The sequence below is a fragment of the Branchiostoma belcheri genome, unplaced genomic scaffold (assembly GCF_001625305.1).
Source record: "Branchiostoma belcheri isolate BF01 breed outbred unplaced genomic scaffold, Haploidv18h27 scaffold65, whole genome shotgun sequence".
Classification (NCBI taxonomy): Eukaryota; Metazoa; Chordata; class Leptocardii; order Amphioxiformes; family Branchiostomatidae; genus Branchiostoma; species Branchiostoma belcheri.
This window is the reverse complement of record NW_017804298.1, coordinates 628,456-633,996: the sequence shown is the minus strand read 5'-3', so window position 1 is coordinate 633,996 and position 5,541 is coordinate 628,456. Positions and strand designations below refer to the sequence as shown.

Sequence of the window (5,541 nt, the reverse complement as noted above, 5' to 3'; positions counted from 1 at the left end):
GTCAATAAAAAAATATTGAAACAAGTCTGAAACATGTATTTTTGTGACTTGCATTATTTGGATAATCAGGATAGATTCTGGTAGAAGTAGTCAGGAAGAAATGTAAAATATCCGTGACGCATGGCTCAAAGGTGCCGCCTAGCGGCCAAAACTATCATTGCAGAAATGCAGGCTCATCACTGACTCATTTAACATAGAAGTAGCGATAATTCATCGTTTAAGTGGTTTATCAGTCCGGCAAACATAACTTGTATTATTTGGGTAATCAGGATTAAAAAAGACATTGTCACGGCCAACGCTCACACGGTCTAAATTTAGCGCCGCCCAGTGACGTGTTTCGGTACTGCAGCCGCTGAAATCTGCCATCACAAGCAGTAATCACTTGACCGTCCGGCGAACATATGTGTACTATTTGGATAATCAGGAGATAAAAAAAGACCACCTAATTTCAACATTGTTACCACCACAGCAGGAAAGTCAGGAAACTACGTAGCAACCACATTAGTGACTCAATTGTACACCTACTGGTGGTAAACAGGTGATTTTTCGGTCGTCTTTTTTTATCTCCTGATGACCCAATTAGTACAAGTTATGTCCGCCTAACGGTTAAATACTTGTTGATTTTGACCAAGCACTTAATCGTTCGGCAGACATAACTTGTACGAGTTGGGTAATCAGGAGATAAAAAAAAGACGACCAAAAAACCACCTGTTTACCACCAGTCGGCGAAATACGTAGCAAGGAAACTTGTCGATTTCTGCTTTCCAAAGCCTTTCCTTCCTTCACAGTTACTCATATGCTATCCTAGCTGGTTAATAACGCAATAACGGTGTCCTTCTTGTGATATTTTTCATGTTCTGAGGAAAGTAAACTTCGGTTTCTAACGATTTGTACGTGTTATTTATTACGCACTTGACGCAGACACGGTCTCAATTTAGCGCCGCCCAGTGATGAGTTTCAGTACTGCAGGCACTGGTACTAGCCTTCATAATGTGAGATGCCAGGGACTGCAGTACCGAAACACGCCACTGGGCGGCGCTAAATTAAGACCGTGTCACGGCCATGTGCAGCATTGTATGCTTCATTAGCTGGAGGCCAGGACGCTGTAGTACCTTCAAGCATTGCTAGTCGGCGCTTTAGGAGATTAGGTCAAAGGTCACAGAGTTTCGCCAGGTGAGCCGGCGGCATGTTTAGATCGTGTTTCGATGGAGTTCCGGACGGATTTTACTAAATTTAGCTGCTTTTCAGCTAAAGCGAGGAGGCTCAGGTATGTAGGTGTGAATGATTTGTTCTGTTTCTGTCGATTGTGGACAGTTTATTTATTAATTTCCCTGTTAGTGGCTATATATATTATCGGTGATGCCTTCGAATCGTTGTTGTTTATATTCCTAAATACACGTTGGGCCACTCTACTCCTCAAGTAATAACTTTGCTGATGACTAAGTGAACGTGTGTATCTGAGATTCTCTGTCATGATTGTGAAAATTACGTTACACTTGTACATGTGTCGGTATTGTTATTAAAGTTAATTCCACCACACTCCCGGCCTGTTTCTGTAGTACTGGATGTCGAGCTTGTCCAGGCGATTAACCATGACCAGATCTGACATATTCCTCCTACTGAGGGATCGGTGCAGAAGTTCAAGGGAACTGCAGACATGCTGAAGTTATAAAACGTTAAAAAAATACAGGTACAATGTATTCTGTTGATTATATATATGTGTGACTATATACACATTCTGTGTTAAAATATAAGTGCTGTAAAATTTCCATGGTTAACTAGTATTTAGCAATCCAGCCTTGATTATGATCACCTGTGTTACAGATGCATATCAACATAATTTACCCAAATGGCCGTTTTTGTGTCCGGCCCACGAGTGAAAGAAGTGGTCTGTAGAAGTGGTGTTACGCTTAAGGACGTGGACTTTATAGTAAAGAGTTGTTATAATGTTCGCAGCTTTGCCATATGTGCAAACTATATGTATTGCTGTTTATTTTGTTTCCTTAAGTCAAGGAAACAACCGTTCATAACAAGTGTTGATGATCAAACTAAAGAAAGTCTCACATACACACAAATTCATGAAACAAAACTTTCTTCTGGCTATTACTTTAAGTATAAATGTTAGGAAAAGTGACGAACTGTGCTTCTTGTATTATTGTCTAAACCCTGCTATATTAGCTATGACTTGCATGCGGCAAACATGTGAGCACCATGTATGTACATGTAAGAGGGCAGTCTTCATTTTAGAATTGATATTGTTCATGTTTGCCATTTTATTGTTCATGTTTGTCAAATTTGTGGCAGTGGTTAGAATGAATGTAAGAATGAAATTCAATTCTGTAATATTACCCATTGTCTTCTCTTCCTGCCTATCTATGTCTCATAGTTGAAAGAAATAAAGAATACTTTTCCATGATCTGTCCCTCTTGGTCTTGTTTGTGTACTATAGCCCAACATTTAATATATTCAGGTTAATTACACTCACCTGTGGCACAGGTGTATATGAACATAATTTATCCAACTTAAGTCCCACGAACGAGAGATATCTACTGTGGAAGTAGTGTAAAGATTTGCTGGGGTGTAGGAGGGGTTTGGGGTATTAAAGGCCTCAACAATATTAAACACGGTATTGAGGGGAGGGCTAGAGGGATCAGGGAAATTGTGGGGTAAAATGAACGTATAAATGAAGATTTGTCTTGATTTTTGTTATAAGTATAACATAATGCGACATTGTGTTACGTGGCGTCATGCGGCACAGTCTGGTGCGGCCAGACCGGCCTTAAGGGCACCGCGAAGGGCCCTAGTTTTTGAGCCACTAACTTCCCAGACAGAGAAGTAGTGGACTCCTAAGCCATAGGACAGCTCAGCTCAGCCGTCCAAGGCTCGTACATGACAACCCACTTGGATTGTCATCATCCCCAAAACGGGGGCTGTCATTCCGAACATCGGAACAACATGACCACAGGATGTTATGCCAAGGGGTCCGGAGTAGCTCTCTGCAACTTTTGTTCGTGGTCTGATCATGCACAGCCTTTTTTTGTCAAACCACACAGAAAACGATGTCAAACATCAGTATTTCGGCACCAAGAGAGACCGAACTACTAATGAACCGTGATCCATCCATGTTTTACCTTATTTATCGCTCTATTTCTCCTGTATTTTGCTTTTTCGTGACAAGAACAAGCCTTTTGCTTGGATAAATTATGATGATCGTTTGGTTTCAGGTGAGGAAACTTCAGGTGAGCTGATTAGCATTTCACTGGCTCCCTGCCTACTCGGGTAGTATTGTTGTTTCCATGCTTCATACCTTCAAGCAAGGGGCTTTTTGAAGCGCTTTGCTTGCTTCAAATGGTCTTCTTCAGTCTTCTTCAACATTGAATAAAACCAACCTATTTTTCTAGCTCATGTAGCTAGAGGACACTCTTGATATCTTTACCCTTCGATTTTTATAACCACCATTCACAGGCATGCGACGGTTCTATCATTATTGTCACGTACGCTTGTGATCCGTATACCTAACCCGGGAAGCGCTGTTTATAGATACAGGCCTCCCTCCATGTGATAATCTATGTGATCAAAAGTTACGATCTTCCTTCTCTACATCTGCTTGGTTTTCATTCATATGGTAATGTTTTCGACAGCGAAAAGTCCACTTCTGCAAAGGCTTTGACCACTTCTGCAAGCGATCAGCTGATCGTAAAAACACATTTTCACGGATAATTCAAGAATGAAACTAATTCGGACGAAGGCATTAAGTAGGAATATAATAGAGACCATAAGAAATATACTGTGAAAACAAGGGCACGAAAAAACGTCAAAAGTTTAATTTTTCTAAAATTCAAAAAGCGGATATTCATCCCCTATCACATCCCCGTTTTCGAGCCCCCGTTCCAAAAAGGCCCGTATCTCGCTAACGAAGCCTCGCTCATTCCCAGATCTGGCCATTTCGCGACTTGGGAAACGCGATGGGCTCTTATGGGGGTTTTGGTCCCCTTCTTTCATGCGCTTAAACTTGACCCTGAGACTTCTCTTGACTACTTACCACCCTGGAGTCTATAAAGTTTGAATTAGTAAGTTATTTAGTTGGTCAATCTGAGAAAAATAAGGCCAGATGGGCTCATACGAGGCTGCTAAATATGGGCTATTTTTCGCTTCATTTTTATTAAAATTTCTGACTCTCAGTTTCTGCCTCTTTATCTCAGTATGTTTCTTTGGTTTCTCTAAGTCTGTTTCTTTGGTTTCTCTAAGTCTGTTTCTTTGGTTCTCTAAGTCTGTTTGCTATTACATACACCTCCCCCCCCCCACATACACACACACATGTACACACACACTTTATAAAATAAGTAGTTACTTTACAATGTATATATGTAACGGTTGTTTGTATTCTATTCTTCTGTTGTTTCCTGTACTTAACCCAGTGGGTATGTGCGTACAATTAAGTTCTTCATTCATTCATTCATCCATCCATCCATCCATCGATACATTCATCCATCCATCCATCCATCCATTCATTCAATAAAACACCACGCAATGATGACACTTCCAGACTGCGCAGCTACAACAAAACTTTAAATATATTTTCATTTCATTATCTACCAATATTGTTCAAAAATCTATCTCCAGGATCATTGATATATGATAAAAACTCTGGGAAGATTACGCCTAAAACTAGACATTTTTACAACAGCAACAACGGCGGATGGATGGCTTAAGTCCACCCGACCAACATAAGTATGGGCACAGTACATAAACCAGATATATATATATATATTTATGTATATGTATATATAGCATAGCCTTGTCTACTTCAGCAATAACCTGCCAACCCCTCAACAACAGAAGTGGATTTTGTTGAACAATGAGCGAACGCTTCGTTACAACTACTACTTTCTTCGGTACTCTGTGGTAGTTGTCGCAACACGCTGACTTTTCAAAGTGTTTCACTGTAGCCTGAACTGGGCAACGCTTCCAGAAAAAAACAACACTTTCTCTGGAAATGAAAAAGAATATTAAGATGTTTTCTTCCGATACAGTCTTAATGTTTCCAAACACTACTACCGTTGGTTTCTTAGGGTTACGACTTCTCTGAAGAGCTACGACCAAACATTATTGTATTTTTTTTGTGTAGTTTTTTTTTGTGACAACATCCACCATAATAATTTCATTTTTTTGTCTTTGTGCAAAAATACGGGTCTGGAAGAAAGCTGGTGCAGAAACAAGCCTCTCTAAGTGCTAACCAGTGCTACATTCAGTGTTCCAACATCACAGCTATTCACTGAAAAATTGGCAACATTGCAGATTAGGTAACAGTTCTGCCTTCAACCAACCTTAAGAATTCCAAAATTCGTGCCCTCTTGTTTCTTAATACATCTCTGATGTAGAAAATCAACTACTGAACGGTTAGCAACTGAGGCTGGCTACACTATATCTGAGGACCTTTTTTTTCCACCATATATACACAACAATGCTATGGAGTGAAATATAAACTATGTATGACATGTTCAGTCCATTCCCTGAAGGAAAAGACAAGACGTTCAGTTT

The 5,541-nt window shown here is 40.1% G+C and overlaps 1 long non-coding RNA gene across 1 annotated transcript; it reads left to right on the top strand.

The window, feature by feature from the left end:
• Positions 1 to 1,055: 1,055 nt before the first annotated feature.
• Positions 1,056 to 2,254, top strand: LOC109483569. Its single transcript, XR_002141018.1, has 3 exons — positions 1,056 to 1,267; positions 1,560 to 1,690; positions 1,825 to 2,254. It is a non-coding gene; the product is annotated as an uncharacterized LOC109483569 (long non-coding RNA).
• The last annotated feature ends 3,287 nt before the right edge of the window (positions 2,255 to 5,541 follow it).